This window comes from Equus asinus, chromosome 5 (genome assembly GCF_041296235.1).
Source record: "Equus asinus isolate D_3611 breed Donkey chromosome 5, EquAss-T2T_v2, whole genome shotgun sequence".
NCBI lineage: Eukaryota > Metazoa > Chordata > Mammalia > Perissodactyla > Equidae > Equus > Equus asinus.
Genome location: NC_091794.1, coordinates 65,838,493 through 65,865,718, shown reverse-complemented (window position 1 = coordinate 65,865,718; position 27,226 = coordinate 65,838,493). Strand labels below are relative to the sequence as shown.

Below are 27,226 nucleotides of genomic sequence, written 5' to 3'. Positions count from 1 at the left end.
ATTGAAGCGTTCCAGAAATAATAATGTTGAAATTCTTCATTGTATCCTGCATAGAACCCCATTTTAGTTACTCTTTATCCCAAGCAAGAGCTGCTCAATACAAGCTTGATGAATGGATGGAAACATGGAAATATCTGAATTTCCTTTTGGGCGTAGCAGAGTGGTGGTGTGGGTAGACGTGGCCCCTCACTCATCAGCTGTGAGACTCTGGGCAAGTTATGTAGCCTGTCTCGGAGGCTCCATGTTTTCATATATAACATAAAAATAATTAATTATAGTATCTACCACATAGGGTTTTGCAAGGAATAAATGAGATGATCCATGTAAAGGAATTCTCATTGTGCCTGGCACCTGTAAGTACTTGTACAGTATATGCGTTAGCTATTATTAACTTTAAAAAGCTTTCAAGTTTAATTCATTTAATGTGCCCTTTGTATACACCAAAAATCAACTAATTTCAGGAGGAGGAAGAGATGATAGTTTAGAGAGAAATAGGGAAATTATAACCATAACTTTAGTCTTTAGCTAAAGAGTCCAATTAGTTGTTTTCTCTCTATGGTGTCATTCTTCACCAGATTCCTACAAGGACTAGGATCGGGCTTTGCCTCCAGATTTTGTTCCTTGGTAAAACAACTTTGATCAACTGAGGTCTTTTTTCCTTTCTTTTAGGAATTCCTTGAATAAGTATTTTCCAAGCACCTGTGATCTAGAACCTTCCTGTACTCCTTTGCACTAGGGATGGGGGAGGGAGGCAAGGGCGGAAACAGCCATGGAGAGTTCCATGGTCCAAGGCCACTCCATGGCACGAGTGGAAGCCACAGCTGGGACACCAGGGACCAGGTGGAACCGGGCAGGGACAAAGTTGGTAATTGGAAGATGTCTTTATCAAGGAGAGCTAGGAGCGATACTAAAACGTAGACACCAAGGCCCTGGGGATCAGAGGGGCTTGGGAATGACAAGGAGTTGAGTGAGAAGAAACACCTAGAATATTTGTTGTTACTGTGGTTGGCTTGTATGTTCTAGCTTTGCTTGGAAGGTCGGCTGCATTTAAAGCACTTATTTGTGAAGATTGTATGTTCTACTAAGAAAACAGGTACGTAGGCCAGAGATTTAAGATGGACTGTGAAACACGCGGTGTTAGAGGTGCCACAGGTCAGGGAGACAAAAGCAAAACATCCAGCTCGAGGACAAAGGATGGGGATAAATCTGGGAATGTGTTCCAAAGACAGTGACATGACATTTCAACGGGCTTCACTCTGTCTCCTGTAACCCTGAGCCCTTCCAAAACATGCTTCGAAGAATCAAAGAGAAAAGATCTCAAGAGATTATCTGGTTTACACCTCTGCTTTTAGGGCCTGTTTATCCCCATTTTATAGATAAATTGCTAAGGCCCAAAGAAACACAGGAAATGGTGGTGGAGACAAAATGATTACATAGTTCTTTCAGCTTCTTAATATTCTCCACTTCCAGACAGGATAGGTAAGGAGGAAATACAATTTTTTAATAACTGTAATTGCTAGATCCCTTGTATCAGCTAAAAGTGTAATCGGTTGAGGGTGACAAAATCCGAATAACAGTGGGCTAAACAGACAGAAATCTATTCCCATCCTGTGTAAAGAAATCTAGAGATATCTGTATGCAGATGTTCAAAGCAACACTATTCATAAGAGTCAAAAAGTGGAAACAACTGAAATGTCTATCAACAAAGGCATGGATAAACAAAATGCGGTCTATACATTAACCAACTGTTCTCAGTCACAAAAAGGAACAGAGTACTGATGTGTGATCTAACGTGAATGAATCTTGAAAACATGCTGAGTGAAAGAACCCTGATGGAAATGGTCACATATAGTATGATTCCGTTTATGTGAAATGTCCACAACAGGCAAATCCAGAGAGACTGAAAGCAGACCGGCGGTTTCCAGGGACTGAGGAAGGTCGGGGGGGACTGCTTCGTGGGTGTGGTGTTTCCTTTCGGGGTGATTAATATGTATTGGAATTAGATACAGCTGATGGCTTCAAAACATAGTGAATATACTAAACCCCACTGAATTGTACACTTTAAAACGGTTACTGGCTAATTTTATGCTATATGAATTTTACCTCAATAAAAAAAAAAAAACAGAGAAATACAGAGGTGAAGTTCAGAAGTGGTAGGCAGCTGGAGACAACTTCAGGGATCCTTCTGTCTTGCAGTTCTGCCATCTACAGCTTCAGTTTCTACCTCATGGTCCAAAACGGCTGCTCAAACTCCAATGGTTACAACTGCATTTCAGCTATCAGGAAAGAGGAAAGACTAAAGAAGTGGAATGAGGGAAGGACCTTGAAGAATGATATATAAATTGAGATTTGAAGAATGTACAGGAATTAGCCAAGGGAAGAGTTAGAGGGAAGAGCTTTCCAGGAGAAGGACTCAGATGGTACAGGTTTCAGGAAAGTCTGGTGGGTGGATGAACTGGAAGAAGCCCAGTGAAGCAGACCCATGGGTATGAAGAGGAGAGTACTGGAGAGGGGGGCATGGACTGGATTACCTGGCCCACCATGGGCCCTGTCTGGCTCCGGAAATTGTTATCTTTCGTCTCCACATCCCAGTTCTTGCTCATTTTACTATATCATGCTCCTGAGCCTTAAAGAAATTGATTCAATAAAAATAACTAAATGAGAGAAGAGTCTAGAGATGGACTTTGGTATGCATAAAAGCACACCTCTTTTGAAGAAGAAGATCAGTCCTGAGCTAACGTCATCTGCCACCAATTCTCCTCTATTTTTGGTGTTGTTGAGGAAGACTGGCCCTTAGCTAACATCTGTGCCCATCTTCCTGTATTTTATATGTGGGACACCTGCCATAGCATGGCTTGATAAGCAGTGCTAGGTCCGCGCTCGGGACCCGAACCAGAGAACCCCAGGTCGCCGAAGCAGAGCACATGAACTTTGCTGCGCCACCAGGCCGGCCCCTAAAAACACACATTTTATCCTTCAGTCAGGGACTTTTGAACTTATTTGCCTCTCAAAGACAGCTCCCAAGGACCCCTGACTCAGGGGCTCTCTCTCACCTCCTAGCAGCATGTTTTACTGCTGCCCTTCCAGAGGTCTTCCCCATCGTTTTTCTCCTTCTATGACCTCATTATCGGTGCCAGTGAGAGCCAAGGTAAATCGTGCAGACTTATAGCCGGGGCCAGCTGCTAAGATGTGAACTTTGTCTCCCGGGCCCAGGGGAGTGGCATTTGGCAGAACGAGGAGGAGGATGCTGTGGCCTTGGGCGGCCAGTGCCCACAGCTCTCTCTAGCTTGGCTTTGATAGGAGCTGGGATTTCATGTGCCAAGGAGCACAGCTGGGGCCAGCCTGCCCTGGCTGAACCTCTCAGGCCTCAAGAGAGAAAGCGGGAGCCTGCTGCGCTCAGTGGGGGCTCCAGGACACTCTGGTGTGCCTGAAGGCGCCAGGGTTTCTTGTGGTGATGGACAAGGGCGGGGCTGGAGGACCCGAGTCCCGGACAGGTGAGATGTCTTTGCCAAGGATAGACCCTGAAAGCTGAGATGACCTTGTCAGCTCAAGGGCTACAGGTCATCTCATTAAACGTCTTTGGCACAAACCCAAGAGAACTGCCTCCAAATTTCTGGATTTAACCAGGAAACCTGAGGCCAGAAAGGAGAAAGGGATGCCGAGGTAGATAGAGAATGAGGGCTCATCCGGGAACCTTTTCCAGTGTGCTCTCGTTTGGGAACAACCACTGCCTGTTGATTCCTAACCACTGCTTACCCCTAAGTGCATTACACATTTAAACTCATTTTGTCATTGCCCCAGGGCTCTAAGGTCATACAATTATCTCTGTTTCACAGGTGAGAAACTGAGGCTCCAGGATGTGACAGATCAGCATTTCCCTGTTCAGGCAGATAAGGAATCAGTTTTCACAGGAAAAAATTTGAAGACATCACCAAAGCCTCATGTGGTTAAAAACAGAAACGAGGGAGCTGAAGACACGAGCTACCTGGCTGAAGGTTGGCGATGGGTGGAGGGCAGAGGAGAAGCAGGGCTTTCCACCTCCTGCCTGCTCGCAGCGGTCTGCAAAGCTCCTGAGTGAGGCTAGGTAGTTTCCATTCGCCCCTGCAAATCCACTTTCCACCTGGGTCTCTCTGGGCCCGGGAGCCTGGTCTTTGTGGACCCCATCAACCCTGCGGCTTCTACTTGGGTTCGGCCAACGGGAAGCACCCTCCAGAGATGCGAGGGCAAAAGAGCGGTCAGGGTCTTTGTTCCCTGCTCCCTCCTTCGAGGCCACAGGTTGGCAGTGGGTGTTCCTCCACCAAAGGTCTCAATTCTCATCAGACAGCTTTCTGCTTAAGCCACAGCACAGCTCTGGCTCTCTCTAAGGACACTGTTACCAGTCCCTACCATCCCCTGTTTGTGTCCCTTAACTCCATTTGCACCTTTGTTAATAGTCCCTTCATTAAACTCGTCTCAACACCCCACTGGAGCGAGCCATTTGTTTCCTGTTTGGACCCAGAGTAATTCAGTACTAGAACCGTAGGTCAGGAAGGCATGGCAAAAGTCTTCTGCTCCTGCAGTTTTCAAATTTTTACTTTTACCTGAAGAGATCCAGTAAGAATCATGATTGTAAAAGTAATGAAGTTCGAGAAGCCCGTGGAACCCTGCCTGCTCAGCCTGCCACCCAAAGCACTCCTCCTCTCTGCCTCCCCCAGCTGCTCCATGAATCCCAGGGCTGTGGGGAGCGCCCTCCCAAGCCTGCTGACCTGGTGCAAACCCCTCGCTCCCGCGGGAGAGCGGCAGGGGGCCAGGTCTCTACAGCGGCCGTTGTGGCCTGAGCAGGTCTGATTTATGCGCTGGGCCTTCATCAACAGTCTGCCTCAATCTCTTCCCAAGTGCAAAGCCCCGTAAATCTTCGCCAGCCCATGTTATACAAACACGCAAAAATGTCATTAGGGAAACAAACAGCCCCACTGGCCTTGGCAGAGGCCTTTTCTGCCAGGCTCAAGTTACCTAAAATCAATATTTGAACAAGGACAAAACCACATGTTTCCAAAACCAAATTAGAGGGTCTAACGGGAGGCCTGGGACGTGGTTACATCACGCGCGCTCCTGCTGCCCCCCGCGCTGTTGGCGGGCCCCCACCCCTTGCAGTCCCTGGCCTTGCTTGCCCTGAGTGTCTGAACCCATGAGACAGGTGACACCGAGGGACAGAATAAGCGAGAAGTAGGATCTTCTGCAGAGCTGGGGCTGGGACCCAAGTTTACCAGACAGGGGGAGTGGCTGTGTCCCGTCCTGCAGCCCCTAAGCCCTGGCTCCACATCCGTAGTGGGCTCTGGGCTAAGGTCTGAGGGTCCGAGAGTGAGCCAAATCGCAAGTGTCTGCTCTCAGGGAGCCCACACTACAGTGTGGAAGGAAGAGGAGACAGGAGGTCACTTCAGCGCAGAAGGACAAGCACAAGCCATGTGGGTGAGTTCCGGGAGCTTTGCAGGCACACAGCAGGGTCGGTAACCCAGGGGTGAGGGGGCCTTTGGGGGACAGCTTCCAGCAGCAGATGTGTAAAAGGTGCTCTGTCTAACCAGCTACTCCGGCTTTGTGTGTGCCTGGCCCAGGAAGGGAAGGGGGCCGATGGGAGAAGAGGACCCCCACGCCTCCCAGAAGGGAGGGGTGAGCAAGGAAGAACTCCATTCTCCCCCAACACGAGCCTGAGCTGGTGGAGAGCTGGGGAGCAGGCGCGGAGCCTCGGCCTTTCCGGGCCTCTCTTTTTGGAACCAGCCCAGCCCATCTGCAGCCCCTCTGCCCTCCCCTATTCTCTGCTTGAGCGCAGGGGAAAAATGGGCAGCGCTTCTGAGCCAGCTGTGTGGGAAAGTCCTCCTCCGAGGGCAGCAGTAAGGCCTTTGGCCTGCACCTCTGAAGCCACGTTCTTTCAGCAAAAAAGCCAGCACTTTGCTCTCCAACCGCCCCTTGAGCCCTCTGTCTCCACCGAGACGGGAGTCCTAGTCGTTGACTCCTCCCAAACAAATACCGTGTGATCCGGCTCCTGGGTGCTGCGAGTTGAAACTGTAGGATACAAGGTTGTATTTTTTTTATACTGTGTTTAGAAAAATAAATAAAATAAAATATGCCACTGTATAAACAATGGTTGTATTTATGTGTGGTGGTGATACAATTTTCCTCTTTTTTTTAAAGATATTTTCCAATTTATAAAAAATGAGTATATGTTATTTTTAATCTGGGGGGGAAAGCAGCAGGTAAATGCAATGAAATGGCCTTTCAAATGTGATAAAAATGTAAGAAAAATGTAAGAGAAAGTCATAAATCCTGAGAAAGACCTTGGGCCAGCAGGAGGAAGCAGTTAGAGGCAGTCGCCTGGTCACGACTGCAGGCAGGGCACAGCCCCGTTCCCTCTTACCTTCTTAACAACTTTGTGTCCAGCTGAGGTGCTGGAGTCATCAGCCGCCTTAGGACGGTGCTCCAGGCCCCCAGGCTTCTCTGTGCCTGTGCTCCTCACCTGCCCAGGTCCGTGTGCTGTGTGACGTGCCTTTCCCTGGGAGCGAGCTGGCTTACATCCCTGGGCTGTGTGCACATCCCACACTCTCAGCTGGACGTGCCTTTCCCCATCCGAGGGATGAAGCCATGATCTTCTTTTAAGACTCAGTCTAAGTGTCCCCTTCCCCAGGACGTCTTCCTTGGCTTTTCTCTACTTTCTGGAGGCAAATTGGACACGTTCCACTCTCTGCCCTTGCTTAGGATGTGGCTGGGAGGGTGCTGGGCCTCTGCCTCAGAACTGCTCACAGGCTCACTGTCTCTCGCTGGCACGAGACCTGCACTCTGTTGGCTCACTCATTTCTTTAACTATTCATTTCATTCAGCTAACGCTGACTGAGCTCTGCTGTAGGCCAGGAACTGGGCACCAGGGGCACAAAAACGAAAAGACAGGGGCTGGCCCAGTGGCACAGCAGTTAAGTTCACGTGCTCTGCTTCAGTGGCCTGGGGTTTGTGGGTTCAGATCCCAGGCACGGACCTACACATCGCTTGTCAAGCTGTGCTGTGGTGGTGTCCCGCATACAAAATAGAGGAAGATGGGCACAGATGTTAGCTCAGCAACAACCTTCCTCATACACATACACAAAAAAGACAAAGATCCTTCCTTCAAAGGGCTTATTGTCTAACAGAAAAAAATTAACATTCGTCTTCTACAAAAATGAAGTATAGGAAAAGAACCTGCCTAGGGGAGCAAGACAGTCTTCACACAGGAACATTTCATTTCAGCTTGGTGGTGAAGGGAGGATAGAATTAAGCCAGGCAGATTTCTTTTAGATTTTCAAAGAAAGATCTAGGCAGAGTCAATAGCAGCCAAGACCCAGAAACCTGAAATGGTCCATCTTTTGCGGAACTTACAAGTAATTCACTACTGTAGGGACAGTAAACGCAGTGAGATTGGGACAGAGGGGCCCAGGTAAGGTGGGAGGAGGATGGGGAGAGGCCCGAAACTGAGGAAGGCTGAGCCTGTGCTTGTTGCAAAGGCAGTAACACTCGGCCGTGCTTCACTCAGGGATCCGACGTGGTGGGAGGCTGGGAGGGTCCTCATCAGATGCACGGGTTGGGAAGATGGTTCCCCTGTTACCAGTGCCAAGCAGGATGAATGCTTAGTAAAGACCTGACGCTGAATCCAAACATCCCCACCTGTCCCCAGACCAGGATCCAAGAGTCCGGGATGCTGTGCCATGCAGAGGAGCAGCCATCCTCCCCGGTAGATGAGAACTACGGGCAGTCCTTGGCAGTCAACTTGAACTCCATTCAAAATGGTGCTTAATTAACACCCGCCTCTCACTCCTCCCCACTGTTACCAGACCATATAAATGAGGGTGGTCACAGCAGAGACCCTTTCTTTTCCTCTCCCACTCTCTGTCAGCCACCGACACCTGAGATTTCCATCTGACTTTATCTCCTGGATCAGCCCTTTCCTCAGTGCCACGCTGAACCCGCCAGACTTCAGGCCTCTGTGATAGGTGACCCCTGAAACAGCTCTCAGTGACCTCCTGTGTTAGTTGGAGGGGCTGCCACAACGGAGTACCACACGAACTGGGTGGCTAAGCAACCGAAAAGTATCGTCTCATAGTTCTGGAGGTTAGAAGTCCGAGATGAAGGTGTGGGCAGCATTGGTTCCTTCTGAGGGCTGTGAAGGAGAGTCTGTCTCAGGCCTCTCCCCTTGTAGACGCCTGTCTTAATGTTCACACGGCATTCTCCCTGATGCACGTCTGTCTCCAAACTTCCCCTTCTTATAAGGGCACTTATAAGTCATATTGCATTAGGCCACCCTAGCGACCTCATTTTAACTTGATTACTTCTGTAAAGACCCTACTCCAAATAAGGTCATATTCTGAGGTACAAAGAGTTAGGATTTCAACATATGAATTTTGGGGTGGGGGGGTGACACAAGTCAACCCATAACACCCCCCCTCATAATTATGCCCTTATGTACCACACCCCTCTTCCCTTGAGTGTGGGCTGGACCTACTGACTTGTTTCTAAAGAACAAAACACAGCATGAGGGAGGGGATGCCACGTCCAACACTAGGTTACAAAGGAGTATGACTGTTGTCTTGTTATCACACTCTCTCCAGTTCTTCTCACATGTTTAGACGAGGGAATAAGGGAAGATGCCATGTTGTGAGCTGCTCAATGGAGAGGCCACATGGCAACAAACTGAAGGCAGCCTCCAGCCAACAGTCAGCAAGGAACTGAGCCCTGCCAGCAAGCATGTCACTGAGCTTGCATTCCACCCTCTCTAAATTGAGCCTTGGGAGGATGACTGTGGTCCTAGCCAACACCTGACTGCAGATTTGTGAGAGATCCTGAAATGGGAGACTCAGCAGAGCTGTCCCTGGATAAGCCATGCCTGGAGGAACACTACTGATGCAACAAAAGTGGTCTTGAGAGGGAAATTCATTGCAATACAGGCCCAACTTAACAAACAAGAAAAATCCTAAATAAGCAATCTCAAACTACACCTGAGTTAGAAAAAAGAAGAACAAACAAATCCCAAAGTCAGCAGAAGAAGGGAAATAATAAAAATCAGAGCAGAAATAAATGCAATTGAAAGAACAAACACAGTAGAAAGGATCAGTGAAACAAAGAGCTGGTTCTTTGAAAAAATAAACAAAATTGACAAACTCCTAGCCAGACTTACAAAGAAAAAAAGAGAGAGGCCTCAGAAATATAAAATTAGAAATGAAAGAGGAGGAATTACAACGGATACCACAGAAATAGAAATGACTATAAGAGAATACTATAAAAAGCTATATGCCAACAAATTGTACAATCTAAAAGCAATGGATAAATTGTTAGACTCTTATAATCCCCCAAAGCAGAATCAAGAATAAATAGATAATCTGAATAGACCAATCACAAGTAAAGAGATTGAAGCAGCAGTTAAAAGCATCCCAAAGAATAAAACCCCAGGACCAGATGGCTTCCCTGGTGAATTCTGCCAAACTCTCAAAGAGGACTTAACACCTATCCTTCTCAAGCTATTCCAAAAAGTTAGGGAGGATGGAACACTTCCTGACACATTCTACCAGGCCAACATCACCTGATACTAAAGCCTGACAAGGACAACACAAAAAAGGAAAACTACAGGTCAACACCGCTGATGAACGTGGATTCAAAAATTCTCAGCAAAGTATTGGCAACCTGAATATAGCAATACAGCAAAAAGATTATACACTATGATCAAGTGGGATTTACACAAGGTTCACAGGGATGGTTCAACATCTGCAAATCAGTCAATGTGATACACCACATTAACAAAATGAGGAATAAAAACCACATGATCATCTCCAAAGATGCAGAGACAGCATTTGACAAGATCCAACAGCCACTTATGATAAAAACTCTTAACAAAATGAGTATAAAGGAAATTACCTCAACATAATAAAGGCCATATATGGCAAACCCACAACCAACATCATACTCCACAGGGAAAAACTGAGAGCCATCCCTCTGAGAACAGGAACAAGACATGGATGCCCACTCTCACTACTCTTACTCAATATTGTACTGGAGGTTTTGGCCAGAGCAATTAGGCAAGAAAAAGGAATGAAAAGAATCCAAAGAGGAAATGAAGAAGTGAAACTCTTGCTGTTTGCAGACAGCATGATCTTATATAGACAGAACCCTAAAGAGTCCATTGGAAAACTATTAGAAATAATCACCAACTACAGTAAAGTTGCAGGGTACAAAATCAACTTAAAAAAATCAGCTGCATTTCTATAATCCAATAACGAACTAACAGAAAGAGAACTCAAGAATACAATCCCATTTACAATCACAACAAAAAGAATAAAATATCTAGGAATACATTTAACCAAGGAGGTAAAAGACCTATACAATGAAAACTGTAAGAGATTACTGAAAGAAATCGACAGTTACATAAAGAAATGGAAAGACATTCCATGCACATGGATCAGAAGAATAAACATCATTAAAATGTCCCTACTACCCAAAGCAATCTACAGATTCAATGCAATCTCAATCAGAATCCCAATGACTTTCTTCACGGAAATAGAACAAGGAATCCCAAAACTCACATGGGGCAAAAAAAGACCACGAATAGCTAAAGCAATCCTGAGAAAAAAACAACAAAGCTGGAGGCCTCACAATCCCTGACTTCAAAATGTACTACAAAGCCATAGTAATCAAAACAGCATGGTACTGGTGCCAAAATAGGCACTTATACCAATGGAACAGAATTGATAGCCCAGAAATAAAACTACACATCTACGGACAGTTAATCTATGACAAAGGGGCTAAGAACACACAGTGGAGAAAAGATAGTCTCTTCAATAAATGCTGTTGGGAAAACCGGGCAGCCACGTGGAAAAGAATGGAAGTAGACCATCTTACACCATGCACAAAAATCAACTCAAAATGGATCAAAGACTTGAAGGTAAGGTCTGAAACCATAAAACTCCGGGAAGAAAACATAGGTAGTGCACTCTTTGACATTGATCTTAAAAGGATCTTATTGAATACCATGTCTTCTCGGACAAGGGAAATAAAAGAAAAAAATAAACAAATGAGACTTCATCAGACTAAAGAGCTTCTGCAAGGCAAAGGAAACCAGGAACAAATCAAAAAGACAACCCACCAACTGTGAGAAAATAATTGCAAATCATATATCTGACAAGGGGTTAATCTCCATTATATGTAAAGAACTCACACAACTGAACAACAACAAAACAAAAAACCCGATCAAAAAATAGGCAGAGGATATGAACAGACATTTCTCCAAAGAATGTATACAGATGGGCAACAGGCACATGAAAAGATGTTCAACATCATTAACCATCAGAGAAATGCAAATCAAAACTACACTGAGATACCACCTTACACCCGTTAAACAGGCTAGAATCACTAAGCCAAAAATAACAAATGTTGGAGAGGATGTAGAGAAGAGGGAACCCTCATACACCGCTGGTGGGAATGCAAACAGGGGCAGCCACTATGGAAAACAGTATGGAGATTTCGCAAAAGACTAAAAATAGAAATACCATATGACCCAGCTATCCCACTACTGGGTATCTATCCAAAGAACATGAAATCAACAATTCAAAGTGACTTATGCACCCCTATGTTCATTGCAGCATTCTTCACAGTAGCCAAGACATGGAAACAACCCAAGTACCCATGGTCCAATGAATGGATAAAGAAGATGTGGTATAGGGGCTGGCTCGGTGGCTTAGCAGTTAAGCTTGCACGCTCCACCTAGGCAGCCTGGGGTTCATCGGTTCAGATCCTGGGTGTGGACCTATGCACTACTTACCAAGCCAGGCTGTGGCAGGCATCCCATATATAAAATAGAGGAAGATGGGCACAGATGTCGGCTCAGCACCAATCTTCCTCAGCAAAAAGAGGAGGATTGGCAGCGGATGTTAGCTCAGGGTTAATCTTTCTCAGAAAAAAAGAAAAGAAGAGGTGGTGTACAATGGAATACTATTCAGCCATAAAAAAGACAAAATCATCCCATTCACAACAACATGGATGGACCTGGAGGGTATTATGTTAAGCGAAATAAGCCAGACAGAGAAAGACAAACACTGTATGATTCCACTCATATATGGAAGATAAACACATGGACAAAGAAAACAGATTAGTAGTTACCAGGGGAGGGGTTGGGGGGAGAGAAAAGGGGGTAAAGAGGAGCGTCTATGTGGTGACAGATAAGAAATAACGTACAACTGAAATTCACAATGATGTAAACTATTATGAACTCAATAAAATAAAAACATCCCTGTGTCCTGGATGCTGACCGTGCACACGGCAGGTGAGACGTACTTATCCTTTAATCACCACGGTAGCCCTACGAGGTACAGACTACTATCCCCATCATACAGACGAGCACACTGCGGCACAGAGCAGTTGACTGGCTTGCCCAAGGTCACACAAGTAGTGAGGGTAGAGACCAAGAATTTGGTTCGTATCACTCCAAAGCCCTTGGTGTGTCCTAATGTGCTGTGCTTTTTGTAAATGTGTATCACAGGCGGGGTCTCACGAAACAGACGCTGAGATGGATTTGGGTGCTAGGTGTTTATTGGTGATGGACACCCATGCAAGGCAGGAGCAGCTTCCACAGAGGAAGAAATTGAGCCTCGACACAGGCCAGCACTGCAAAGGGCTCTGGGGCTAACTGGCCAACAGTGCGGTCCTCCATCAGCTGCCATGGTGAAGCCTTAATGCCCCTGCCTCGCGCAGGACCAATGTCTCCAGGTGCGTGACTCCAGGTGGAGCATTTTCTGCAGCTCAGGCTGACCCTGTAGGAGCTGACAGTTGGAGGCAGCCTACTGACCACACTCCTGGCAGCTGGGCAAGTCCTTTCTTACAGTGGGGTCTGGGCCCTGGGTCTCTGCGTCTGTCACAACGAGTGGGCACATAACTCTTCAAGGGGGGTATGGGGAGGACTTCCAGGGGGAGGTGACTCTGAATCCTGAAGCCACTTGCCTAAAGAGTGGGCAAAGGACATTCGAAGCTGAGAGCTAAACTCAAGGGAGAAAGGAAAGGAGTGGGAATTTGGATGGAGGGAAAAAAAGAATGACAGCAGCTCATCGGCTAGAAAAAGCAAAGAACAGAGCCTGGCACTTAGTAAGTACTCAATAAATATTTGTTGATGGATTGAATCTGCTCTGTGATTCCTTGACAAGGAGGGGCCACCCTGACGAGTGGGTGAGCCTAGGGATTTGGGTGGTTCTAGGAAATCTGGGATAGTGATCAGCCCAGGTAGGATTCTGCAAATGATTTAACCCCAGTCAGTACTTGCGCTCAGGGCCCTGGGATCAAGACAGCGCCCACGCATGGGGAGCAAGCAGAAGCACGAGCAGGACTGCGATTCCAAGGCCGGGGCCAAACTAGTGGTATTGCCTTTATTTATTCATCCCCACATCCTGCCCTCCATTTGTTCATCCGTCCAACCACCTATCCATTCTTTGGACATTAAATATTTACAGGAAAGATAGTATTTGACCTCCCTCCCATTTCCCTCTTTTTCCTGCCACAAATCCTTTGCAGAGAAGAGATGATTAGTCAGAGAGAGTAAAGACATAAAAGGTGTGTCAGCACAAAAATACATCAAAGGTTTACCCAGAACGTTGGTCAGTGTTAGGAAGAGAGATGCCGCTTTGGCCCGTGGACGCTCCACTCTGAGGAACTGAAAGGCCCTAAAGCTTTGTCGATTAAGCTGCACCTTCAGGTTAAAGCTGAGATTCTGGGCAGGGGAGGAGGAAGTAGAGATGGGAAGTGGTATAGACAGAGAAAGGGAGAGACAAGGGAGGAAGAAAGCCGCCAGATCCCAGATGTGTGTGTGAATTGGACTCTGCACGGAGGAGGTGACATGGGCGAATATGTGGTCCACGTTGTCTTTCTGTATGCTCAGCTATGGGAAGGATTTTCACTCTGATGCTGCGAAATACCCACAAGCTCTTCCAGATATTTTGTTCAAACTAGGACCCATCTCTCCTCGGTGCTGGAAACGTCAACACGGATTAAGACACAGTCCCTGTTCTGGAGTCACCCACACGCGAAGGGAGATGGCAGACAAGCGGAGAGAGAAGTGTAATGCAGGACAGCTGTGTTGAGAAGATGGGCACCTCACCCAGGCTTGGACTTTCAGGAGGGCTTCCCAGAGGAGGTGTGATGGCTGAGAAGCTGAGTTTTGAAAGGTGGGTTGGAGTTATCTAGACAAAGAAGAAGTAACAAGCACACCAGGCAGGAGGATCGGGCTGTGAAAGAGCCAGGGGTATGCAACAGTGGGTGGTAGTGCATGTGGTTGGAAAAAAGGTATGGGTGGGAAGGAGAGACCTATGCCAGGGCGAGAACTAGATCACGAAGGACCTTGTATGCCAGGACAAGAGTCTAGCTTTATTTTGAATGCTATCAGAGCCATTTGAAGACTGTTCCACAGAATTGTGATCTTGAGTCACTGAGACAGAACTGCTGGGATTTCTCGGATGCTGCCAACAGCTTACCTCTGGGTCCTGGGCTCTGACGTCTGGCCTGAAACTCACACAACTGTTGGCTTCCTTCTCTGCCTTGAGAGCAGGGACTGACACCCCTGGCCCAGAGGATGGGCTCATTTCCATGGTGTTGGGCCACTGGGTGGAGCCTCTCTAGGTGGGGCCAGGAATGAGCTGCACTCCCATGATGTCAGAGGGGTGGGACATGGGGATAGAGTGGGGCATAACAGCTGCTATCACTGTCCCCCGCTCCCCTCCTGAGAAGCTACACGTCACTCCCCAGGCCGCTGATCAAGGAGTCCTTGCACTTCTGGAGAAATTCAGCCTTTCATAGAACCCAAATTATTCCCGGAGACTGTAGGGCTGTGAAAAGACCTCACCCTTTACAGTCAAGTTGATCTGGATTTGGCTCCTGGCCCTGTTACAAGCTGTGAGACCTTAAGCAAGTTAATTACTTTTTCTGAGCCTCAGTTCTTTATCTATAAGATGGACGTAATAATGCCTCGCTCACAGAGGTATTAGGGGCATCAAAGAAGAAAATAATTTATAAATCTTTGGCGGTACAAATTATCCTGCCCCCCAGAGAGTTTTCTTGTGGAGTTTTACTCTTTTATTGGTCATCCGTGGCTCACTCAGTTCAGCTTTTCTGGCCTAGGAAGAGAATTAGGAAAGTATTATTTGAAAATATGAGTGCCATTCACCAAACCAAAATTTGGCTCATCTTGAATTTATGTTAGTAAACCACATTAAATCAGGCAATGTGGATTTATGAAGTTGGAACACAATGAATCTGAGACTCAAAATGGCAAGACCTGAGCTCCTATCTCTGTCTATGCCCTTGACCACGTCCCCTCTCTGAAGAATGAGGTCCCTTCCAGTCTTGATGGGCTCCAGAATAAGCTAATAGACTCTCAGACTCCAGTAAGCGATGCTTATGAGGGGAACAGGAGACGCAGCACCGGGGGGCACCCCTCTTTGTTCTCGCTGTGCATTTCCATGCACGCCTGCAGCTAAGGAAGAAGAAATTCTTCCACGGGAAAAGAGTTAAAAAGTTCATGCTCCCAGAATGAATCACAAAATATTCCAAGAATGTCAGAGAGAAATACGACATATCCCAGGGGACCCCAGGGGGAGGAAAGGGGGGAGCAGCTGGAGTTGCCACATGCTGAGCCCAACGCTGTCTCCAGCCCAGATTCCAAAGAGATTAATGTGGTGCAATGCCAAGGTGGGCCTTTCTCTCCCCTGGCTCTCCTTGCCTTCTGGATACAGAAGTCCTTTCCAGGGAAAACCCATTGACACTGTCTCCAACTTCTACTTAATAGATAAGAGAACTACCTTTGGCGTCAAACATCTGGATTCACAACCCAATTCTGCCACTTACTGTGTGATTTTTGGTGAGTGAATTCATCTCTCTGAGCTTCAGTTTCTTCATCTGCCAAATGAGGATACAGATATCTAGTCCCCTAGAGTTTTTTCAAGGACTCAATGAAATAATGTAACAGAAACTGTAGCCCAGCGTCCTGGGAGGGCCTCCATCAAAGGCAGCTAATATTTTGGGAGAAGGCAGTTGCATGGACAGCTCAGGCTCTCTGAATCATCTGGTCCCAATAGCTATATACAACTTTCGAGGCTAACCTTGGTCTCCAACCACAGACCTAGAGGTCTCTAGGTGTGGGGAGGGGAAGCAGAGACTTCTCCCAGCAACATAAAGGGGGAAAGAGAGCTTCCAAGAGACCAAGCGGCCAGGGGGAGGCCTGGCTGCCGAGCCTGGACCGGCCCTGCAGCTGGCCCTGTACTGGCGGGGAGGGGTCCGAGGGGTGTGGTAAGTTCTGTGAGCTCCGTTCAGTCATCCTTCAACAACTCTCTACCAGGCCCCTACTACGTGTCAGCCACTGATTCTGGAAATTAGTGATACGGTAGAGAGCAGGTCACTGTTCTCGCCCTCTTCAAGCTGACATTCCAGCGGAGGGACAAAAACTAAACAAAAATAAACAACCGATACCTTTCGGGCAGCGCTTAGTTCCCTGATGCAGACAAGTCAGCCCCAGGCTTCTGAAGAGAGGCAGAAGGCCAGGTGGCGGCTGTGGGTGGCAGCAGCCACTGTCCCTGGGTGGGCGGGGCGATGGCAGCAGGAGGGATTTAGTTACTGGGGTTGGAGGCGCAGGTTCTGAAGTCAGAGAGGTGGAGGAGAAAACCCTTCCATCCGCTACACACCGTGGGCCTCGGGCACATTACTTAACCTCTTGGAGCTTTAGCCTCCTGCTCTGTAAAAGAGATTAAAACGCGATTCACCTCTGGGGTTGCCATGAGGTTTAAATGAGATGATAGGTACGAGCCCCGAGCAGGGCAGCCAGGCCAGAGCAAACGCTCAGTGAAGGCTACCCGTTCATTAGAAGTCAGCCTTCTCTGGAGCTCTGCTACCTTTCTAAGGAAGTGCTGGGCCTGAGCCTCAGTTCGTGTCCGCCCTCTGGCTGCAGGGAATGAGTCTTTCTATATGCTGCCATGGAGGACCTCTGACTTTTATGTTTTGCCAGAAATTGGTGAGTAATCACCCTAGCTTTTCATGTTTTTCTTCAAGGCATGAATTGCACTCAACCAGCCAGTCCCATTGTCCTTATCATCACTCTTTCCTCCCAACCTCTTATATCCTGAGATACTGCAATGGCTAGTGCGTTCCTTTCCACTGGTGTGCCACTCACCCCAGTCAGCACTAACTGAAGTGTTAACAAGTGTCTGGCTGGTGCATGCCAGGGGCTATCAGGGCTCCACACACTACCACTGATAGGGTCCTCATTGCCCACCAGGATGCCCATTCAGAGTTATCCCCCAGTGAGACAAGGAGTAGGTCTTCTTACCCCTGCATTAACCAGGCATTCATTGGACGTGGCTGCTCCTAGAGAGTGGGGGCAGAACATGGTCAAGGTAGGTCCTTCAGGTGAGGGCATTTCAGGGGAGGAGTGCAGATGTGAGCTGTCAGCAGCTTCCAGAAGCTGGGGGGACAATCACCTTGGTCGTGGTCTGGGCCACACAGCACAACATTCTCTACGATACCTGAAATCGTAGGAACACTCCTACCACCACCATCCACACTGCAAGTGTCTGCTCAAACGTCGTTTGACAGCAAGGCCTCTCCCTGGCACTCTGCTCCTCATCTGCTGCATCATTTTCTCTGCAGCACTTATCTCCATCGGAAACTCTTGCTTATTATTTATCTCCTACCATCAGACAGTACACCCCAGACTTATGGTGCCCATCACATAGAAGAGGGCCTGGCACAAGGTAGATCTCCAAAAGTATAAAGGAAAACCAAACGTTGCTATGGACCTACTAGGTGCACCTCCCCAGAACCGCTCTGAGGACGAAAATAATCTTTGTGAAGGCGTCCAGCTCCGAGTAGAAGCTCAACTACGCGGGGGCGTCCCGCTCAGAGCAGACCCTCAACCACGTGGAGGCACCCCGCTCAGAGTAGACACTCAATACAAATAAATAGCATAAAAAGGTGAACGTGAGTGAGGAAATATTTGGGACTATATGTCTATAAGTGGTACTGGGAAAAGGACCTTTGTCTTTGCAGAAAGATACTGTACTGAGCGATTCAGCAGCGGGGAACAGAGACTGGACTCCTTGCCCAGGGCTTAAGGGCTGGCCTTGACTCCCCATTAGGGAGGGAGATTTAGTACTAGCTTTTATTTCTTCCAGCACTAGCATTTAATTGCAGACTTAACAGGGGCTCAAGCCTATAAAAGATTCACCTTGTTTCTCTGAATGTATACATTATTTACTGTACAGTGTATAAAATATTTACCCATTTCTCAGCTGACTGCATCCTGCGCAGCCTTAACTACCTCTTTGCTGCTCGAAGCTGATCAAAACAGGCGGCTGGCAGCTCTCCAGAAATGGACCCAGCAAGCAGCTGGAAGGGACCATATTTCATGCATTTGTCAGAGCGCATAGCAATCAAGGGTGTTGAGAGGCTTCCTGAAGGTACTAGGGAGGGGGGTGGATCCTTAATCCCTTCCCACCTCCACCCACCCATGCTACAACGTGACTGTTTTTGCCAGGTCCGGCACACTCATCTTACTTCGGATGCGTTCATAGCAGACCTATTGTGTACTGTAGGTCTTGGGGAGGTGGATGGGAACAATGCATTTCCTCTGCCCTTGTTGGAGAAAACAAGCCCAATGAGAAACAGCCATGATGAAAAGAGCACCCAGGTATTGAGTGATATCTCCATGTGACTAGTGTGTGTAAACCTCAAGGCCATATGAGCCAGATTTTGGGGTTCAAATTCTGTTGCAGTCCATCATTTACAGTTGTGTGACTTGGACAAGTTACCCGACATCTCGTTGATTCAGTTTCCTCAGGACATTAACACATTAACAGTCTCAATTTCATGGGGTTACTGAGTACATGGTGCCCCGCACTTGGAAAGCACTCAATAAATGTTAGAGACGAGAAGTCAGGGAGGAAAGTCCTCAGGATAGCTCTACATGGTAAATATGTTATGATCCTCATTTTACAGATGAGAAACTGAGACTTAGAAAATTAAGTACTTTGCCAAAAATCACTTATAAGTTGAAGAGCCAAGATTCAAGCTCATGTCTACCTAATTCCAAAGGCTGTACTTACAATCACTGCTTACACACACACACACATATATGAAAATGTGGCATAATCATCATGCGTACCACGATTTCAGTGACACACACCCAAGGAGCCTTCAATAAGATTAGATTTCTTTGTTATTTGACTTATAGCCCCACTTTCTTTGCAGTCATCATGATTGTAATAATTTATCAATTTAACTATTACTTGCTACTGTCTGAGTTCTGTGTTTGTCATGTATTCCCAGCGCCTAGGTGAATGTTTCACAGGTGTTGTCATTTAATCCTCACAACATGCTAGGATGTAAGTAATATCTCCTCCCACCCCCATTTTATTGCTAATGAAACTGAGGCTCAAAGAAACGAAATAACTCATCCAAGAACACATGGTGAAAAAGTGGGAGAAATGAGATTTTAACCCAGGTCAGTCTGATTCCAAAGCCGACATTGTCCGTCGGGCCCCACTCTCTCCCTAAGAGAGGAGGAAGCCGGAAGACAAGGGTAGAGGGAGGGACTCCTATGTATTAAGGGCCACTGTGTCAGGCATCTTTATGCTGAGATGCTGCGTCAGCACTTTCTCTCTTACTCTTCATGACAAATTTGTGTTCCAAACAAGATTTTTGCTAAAACAAGTTTTTTGCAGAATCAGGTACAAGCCCTGCTGGAAGGAGTCGGTGAGCAGGAAGTGGGGCTGGCGCTGAGCAGGAAGTGAATAGGGAAACTGACAAGGCCACGGGCCCTTAACGCAGGCCTGGCTCAGCTCAGGGGGCTCAGGCCAAAGCCAAGGTCAGGAGCCCCGTCCAGGGGGAGAGAGGGTGCGGGGTAGAAGCGGGATGCTTTGACCCCACTCTTTGACTCTGACTCGTGGCACACCATCTCCCTGCTCTACTAATGCTTCTCTCCTTTGCTTTAAAAAGAAAACACGGGTACCATTTATCTTCTCAGTCTTTTATATGCATGGCTGATTCTCAATCAATACTGCTGGTAGAAATATTTGCCACAAAACCAAGTTGATGCTGGATAAAACGATACATAGTATATAATGTGTTATTGCCTACAAATTAGCAGAAATAGCAACTCTTCTTAAACAAGATTAGATTTCAGACTGAATTTTGTAGAATTAATGTTCACAAAAGAAAACTAGCCATGGCAGAAGCTATAATCAGTTCAGTTTGACGTGAAAAAAATGACTGATTAATAAAATATTAATTTTCTAATTCACAAAGAAATAGTTGATTCTAGTAAAATTACAATGGGAAAATCAGAAACAGCGAACTGTGCTATATAGAATTTAATCAAAAATATAAACTGGCTCAACAACTTTTGCTCCAGAAAACAAAGCTTTGGCCCATCAATGTGAACATGATTTTGATTAAAATAGTTGTTTCCTATAGCACAACATAAATATCTTTGGGTCAAATCCGGGTCTCCAGATTTCTTGTTCATCCTCCCCAGGGTCTGATGCTGTGCTGGGGCCTTCACTTAACATTCTATCTAATTCTTATAGCAACACTTTGTTATGGGATGGCAATGCCCCAATTTTAGACGAGGAAAGTGAAATTCAGCAAAGGTAAGCAATTTGTCCGGGGTAATACATAATTTAGTACCAGGGCCAGGGTTACTCGATGATTAGAACAAAACAGTCTCATCATGGAGTGATGGTCACCTGGACCTCCCTTCCTAGATTTCAGGACATCTGGCAAGGGTGGGGTACCATTTACCTTCTTGGCCTCTCCAAAAAGGCAGGTATGGCTGTGCCTCTTTCCCAATGGAAATGTTGAGACCCCAGGAGAGAAATGAACTAGCCTAAGGTTTCAAATTGTTTGAAAGTCCCGGGCTTTTCCCGATCCCCAGCCCACCATTCTCTTCACTTGACGAAGTGCCCTATAGAATAATGCTATTTTTTAAAAGTAACTAGAAGCAGGGAGCGCTCTGCTCCAGGAAGAGTAGAGCTGTACAGAATGTAAGGTGATTTATTTGTGGCTGGCAGCATTCAGGGAATTTTGTCTCCCCCCGCCCCCCAACAAGTAAAACTATCGTTCAAAGATATCCTAGGCAATATATCCTTCCAACAACAGCCCGTGGTCCCTGTGCTTGCTATTCAGCACTCAGAGAGTGAAGGGAAGGGGCTTACATTGGGCATTTGCAACATCATAATATCAATGTTTCCTCTCATCACCGGTTTCTCAATGAAGCCGATCTCTCCCATCTATTCAATAGCTGTCTACATTGGGGGTCCATGAACAAGAGAACTAGACACATCTAGTCTCTGGGGGAAGAAATTAAATGTTTCTAGTGTGATTTCCATTTGTTTAAATCCAAATCAATAAAATTGTACTGAACTTCATTTCATGTACCTGGCACAACACTTAGTTTTCTGTGATAGGGGAGCAATTTTATAGGACATCTTAGGTGACCATCTGTTCTGCTTTGTCCAGGACTGAAGGGTTTTCCAGGATGCAGATCTTTCAGTTTTGAAATCAGACACAGCGTCAAGCAAATCCGGGTGACTGGTCCCCCGACTAGGTCACCATTGCATTGCAGCACCTGGCCAGTACCTGGCATGTCAGGAGACTCTGCCACTCCCCCAGATTTCTCAGTGCAGTGATTTCCCACCCTGTAGAGCGGGAACAAAGGGGCTAATACTTGTCCTGTCTCATTAACAGGGTTATTACTCTATATAGTGATGTTGAGAGAGGATTGTTACTGTTCTTTTTTTTATTATGTTTAGTAAAGTAAAAAAGAATTTAAATAATCTCTGGAACACGCAATCCAGAGGGTCAGCTTCTTGAGACTGGAACCACATCTTACTACAATGCGGCATGCAGTACAGTGCCGGCAGAAAGAAGATGCTCGAAAGTTTGGGTGGATGGATAAAAGAACGAATAAGTGGATAGTTAGATGGATAATTATGTGAATGTGCATAAAGTGATTAACTAGTTTTGTAGGTTTCTTTTCCTACCCAGAAATTAATTTAATCCAAACCCTACATTTTTCAGAGCCAACATTCAAACAGCAAATTCTTGGCAGCGTCAAGATTAAAACTGGTTCATTTCAGTATATTAAAATGTGGTACAAATCTCTTGAGTAATTTTCCTCATTTTCTCCAGCGACTCCTCCCAGCACAAGAAACTCCAAATCCGCCCTTAGTTTCCAGCTCTTCTTCCAGCGGCAGAGCACTTTGGTTTGAGTCCCACCACATGCTTGGTCGGCTGTCACCCAGTTATTCGTGAACTTCGAAGGTGGATTCAGAAAAAGACCTGAAACGCTACAGGACGTTGTCCAGCAGCCTGGGCCATTGAAAGACATTACCATCAGCAACAGGAAATTGAAAGTTTGTTGTACCAGAAGCCTGGCCAAAGCAAGCTAGAACTCCTAGCCTCTTTAGTCCTTTCTTCTACTCTGCCTTTCCAAATCCAACCTCTTTCTAGGTCCCAGTCAAATTTCTCCTCTTGTCTCTTGGCTCCTGTCACGGTTGGGATTCCATTAGACTACAGGTAACTTAAACGCAAAGATCTGCTTTATTCATCTCTCCTAGCACATCGCAAAGTGTCTAGTAGAGAGCAGGAGCTCAGTCGATGTAAGAACAAACGAACGAATGAATGAATTTTATGCCCCAAAGTTCCAGAAGTACCCAAACTACAGCATCTCTGCCTAGCCTAAAGTATGGTTTCAACAGATATTAAGTAAATGTGTGAAATAATGAATGAATGTTTGAGATGAATAGCTACTGTTAATGGACTATTGATAATGTGCCAGACACTGATTAGGAACATTTTATATGTTATCTTATTTAATCCTTTCAACAACCCTGCCTTATCTTTTTCTCCTTAGTGCCCAGCACTGTCTGACATACTCTATATTTTGCTTATTCACCCTGTCTGCCGTCGGTCTCCTCCGCAAGAATTTAACCTCCACAAGGGCCAAAATCTTTGTTTTATTCTTTGCTGCTTCCCCTTCCTAGAAGAGTACAAGAGTACCTGGTACCAAATATATGTTCAATACTACTTGTGTCATAGATATTGAATAAATATTATTATCCCTCCCTTGCAAAGAAAAAGTTAAATTTAGAGATGCTAAAAAAATCCCTAATCTTGCGTCAGGCATGCCAAGCCTTCCATGCTTTCACTGAAAACTGGTGACTACATTGTGAGGTAGACATTATTAGTATTCTAGCAAGGTGGACACTGAGACTCAAGAAGATGGGTCACAGCTTGAGTCAGAGAGCAGCTCATCTAATAAAGGGCTGGGTCACAATTCAAACCCTAGGTCATGTGGCCTCAAAACTCTTGCTCTTCTCATGACCTCAATCCATCTTGCAATGGGAAAATGACCTGTCCTTGAATCTAAGCATTCGTGAGGAAGATGTTTTTGCACACCTAGAAAAAACAGAGAGAACCCATTACAGTACAAGTCAACTTAGAAAGACCCCATTGAACAAAGAACATCCTTTTAACATTAACAGTGCAACAAATGCTGAATGCAGGAGATTAGAAAAAAGTTATTAGGAGGGGAAAGACATGCCAATGACTTGAGCTCTTAATGAGACGCCCACCATATCTAGGAGTAAGCAATTTCCTGGAGGATTATTTGATGTGAAAGGAATAGTAAAGAGCTCGTTAGCAGCACCCAGACACCTCCTCACACGCACACCTGCTCGGGGCACAGCGCAAGACAGTGCATAAACGTCTGGAATGCTACATAAAAGCTGTCTACCCAACCAGTCAAAGCTATTAAAATGCATCTTGCTGAAACGAACTTTGAGAGCAGGTCAAACAAATCTAATTTTTGTTGTTCCTTAAGGAGATGGCTGTGTCGGAGACAAAGGAGAGAGGCAGGAGGCCAGTTAGAAAGGAAAAAAAAAAAAAACCCCTAAGAGGCCTTAAAAAATTAAATGTTCAAAAGAGCCGTGGCAGGCAAGATAAATGATATATTACAGTGCTGTTTTAAACCTAATTGATGACTAATGTTGTAATGCTTCTGAACCTACACTGATCTATTATCCGTCTGGTCCAGACTGAAGGGACACTGCAAGGAGAAAAATTGCTAACTGTTTTAACCTGATGGAACTTTAAAAAAATAACCAGCCCAGTTACTTTAAAAGATAAATGACTGGATGGTGACCTCCTAATGTATATCAGGGTCTTGAAAAGCAAAAAATCAAATGTGAATTAAATAGAATCCAGTACAAAAACAATGCAGAAAGAGCATGGTTTAAAGCTCAAGGGGCCATAGGGAATTGTGTTGTTGGGTTTCCTACAAAATGTTTCCAAGAGACTACCAATGGAAAGGCAGTAATGGTAGACCACAAAGAAGTCGTTGAAGGATCAAATGCACACGCAAACATCATCTTGATAACACCTCCATGCAGGTTATATAGAGTAATTGTTAGGCACAACTAAATCACGATCACTGAAAGGGCAGCTTCACCAGCAGAGTTACTTAAATTCACTGGAGTGGATCAGAGGCTTTATTTTCCTGATCTGTGTCAACACAATCTTGACACAACCCTCAGAAGGAAAAATAGTGCAAGATGTAAGAGTATGTCAAAAGGATTCAAGAGCCAACTCTAAAAGGCTCCCAATGGCCAAGTCTAGGATAATGTTAACCACAAAATAGTAAATGTAATAAATTGTAACCAAAGACAAAAATAAGGATCAATGAGTTCATACTGATATAAATGAATTTATAAATGAATGAATGAAGGGAAGGGAAACCTCTTTGTTAGAGTAGAATTCCAACTAATAAGGGTATGAGAAATGAGAAAAATAAAAGTCATCATTTGGCAACCAGTGCAGTAATAATTGTTTCAGGTGAGACTCTTCAATAGATACTAAAATGCACGAGAAAAAACTTGATGAGAAACAGAATCTTTATAGAGCTCCACAGTTTCTTTGCTTTGAGGACACCCTGACCAAGAGATCATAGTTAACATCACCAGTAACAGGACAAATGGGTGTCATGTGCCTCCCAATAAAATGCACTGAGGAGAACACAACATCATTTCTCTTGTATTCTTGATAAATGTATAACCAGAATTTAGTTATGAGAAACCATTAGACAAATTGAGGGACAGTCTGAAAAATAACTGATCGTTTCTCCTCCAAGGTATCAAGGGTGCGTATCACGCATCAAGTCAGAGCGACTCAGTCAGTGTTCCAGATTAAAGCAGACTAAGGAGATACAGCAATGAAACACAAACTGATGCTGTTTTGAATGCTGGACCTAAAAAAAAAAAGACATCTGTGGGATGACTGGAGAAATTTTCACTAGGGCTGCAGGTTAGATGCTAATATTGTGTGAGTGTGCCTTTCGTAAATTTGATAATCGTACAACAGTTACTTGAAAAAAAAGTTAGTATTTGGGTAAAGGGCGGGAAGGCATGCTTTGTTCTATTTTTGAAACTTTTTTATAAGTCTGAAATTATTTCAAAATGAAAAGTAAAAAAGGTAATAACACACAAAATGGCATTTTTGAACCTTCTTTGTTTGAGGACCCACATCTAGCTTCATTCTTCCAGGAGCTCTTCTCCTCAGAGATGGGAAAAACTACCACCAAAGCCAGTATGTCCTCGCTTAATTGGGAAAGGAAGAAACCAGGAGCAGAAAGGTAACATTTTGACCAAGTTCATCAGATAGGGCCAGATACCATCCCAGACACGAGCAACCACAGAGCAGCTTTGCCTGGATTGCTCATGCCTCCCATGATATTACCCTTTAAGTAAACGGGTCCACTGAGAGTGGCTCTTTTCTGACAGTGCTTCAGGAGAGAGAGCCATTATTAACAATCACAATAATAATTATACCATTTATTTTGCATTTACTGAGTTAGTCTTTGTGCTGATATCCTTAACATGTTATCTAATTTAACACGTCTAAAAAGCCTGTGAGGCAGGCGTTATCACTCTAAGAAATGGAGAAAAAAATACTTGTTTTGCTAAATTGCTCTTTTAGCAAACGGAGATGAAAAGGAAAATAAAAGCAAGGAATTTCTTTACCAAGTATACAAGTGTATAGGCAAGACTGTGGCAGAGCTGGTTAACCTCCTCAGGAGACCAGCGACTCCTGGCACTCAGGTTGAACTTCACTTATTGCACACCATTAATGAGCTCATTGCTAAGAATCCTCATCTGTTCTTTTGTGTCAACAAAGATTTAGTGAACATTTTCTTGTGCAAAAAGCAGTGCTGGGCCTCTGAGGGATGGAAAGATAAGTCACCCATTTGGACTCGCCCTGTCCCTGTGCCCCCCCCCACTTCTCCCACTCCTTCTTTTTCATTCCTTCTTTTTTTTTTATTGCAGTGACATTGGATTATAACATGATATAACTTTCAGATGTACATCATAATATATTTTGAATTCTGTGTTGATTACATCATGTTCACCACCCGAAAACTAATTATAGTCCATCCCCTCACATGTGAGCGTAATCACCCCTTTTGCCCTCCCCCCTCCCCCCTTCCCCCATGGTAACCACCAATCCAGTCTCCATTGCTATGTGTTTGTCGTTGTTTTTATCTTCTACTTATGAGTGAGATCATACAGTTTTTGACTTTCTCCCTCTGACTTATTTCACTTCTCATAATACTCTCAAGGTCTATCCATGTTGCCACAAATGGCCGGATTTCATCATTTCTTATGGCTGAGTAGTATTCCATTGAGTATATATACCACATCTTCTTTATTCATCTGTCCCTTGATGGGCACCTAGGTTGCTTCCAAGTCTTGGCTAGTGTGTATAATGCTGCAATGAACATAGGGGTGCAAGTATCTTTATGCCTCTGTGTTTTCAAGTTCTTTGGATAAATACCCAGCAGTGGGATAGCTGGATCATATGGTAGATCTATTCTTAATTTTCTGAGGATACTCCATACTGCTTTCCATAGTGGCTGCACCAGTTTGCACTCCCACCAGCAGTGTAAGAAGGTTCCCTTCTCTCCACATCCTCTCCAACATTTGTTGTTTCCTGTCTTGTTAATTATAGCCATTCTGACCAGAGTGAGGTGATACCCCATTGTAGTTTTGATTTGCATTTCCCTGATAGTTAATGATGTTGAGCATCTTTTCATATGCCTGTTGGCCATCTGTATATCTTCTTTGGAGAAATCTCTGTTCAGATCTTTTGCCCATTTTTA

The 27,226-nt window shown here is 45.4% G+C and overlaps 1 long non-coding RNA gene across 6 annotated transcripts in view; it reads left to right on the top strand.

Annotated features, from left to right (window-relative positions):
• Positions 1-8,275, top strand: part of LOC123285920 (uncharacterized) — a 51,001-nt gene extending 42,726 nt beyond the window's left edge. For 2 of the 6 annotated variants that reach the window (XR_011503359.1, XR_011503361.1), the window contains one exon: positions 3,837-8,275. This is a non-coding gene — a long non-coding RNA (uncharacterized lncRNA). The remainder of the gene's footprint in view (positions 1-3,836) is intronic. The other 4 variants (XR_011503363.1, XR_011503362.1, XR_011503360.1 and 1 more) reach the window with 4 other exon arrangements.
• Positions 8,276-27,226: the final 18,951 nt, after the last annotated feature.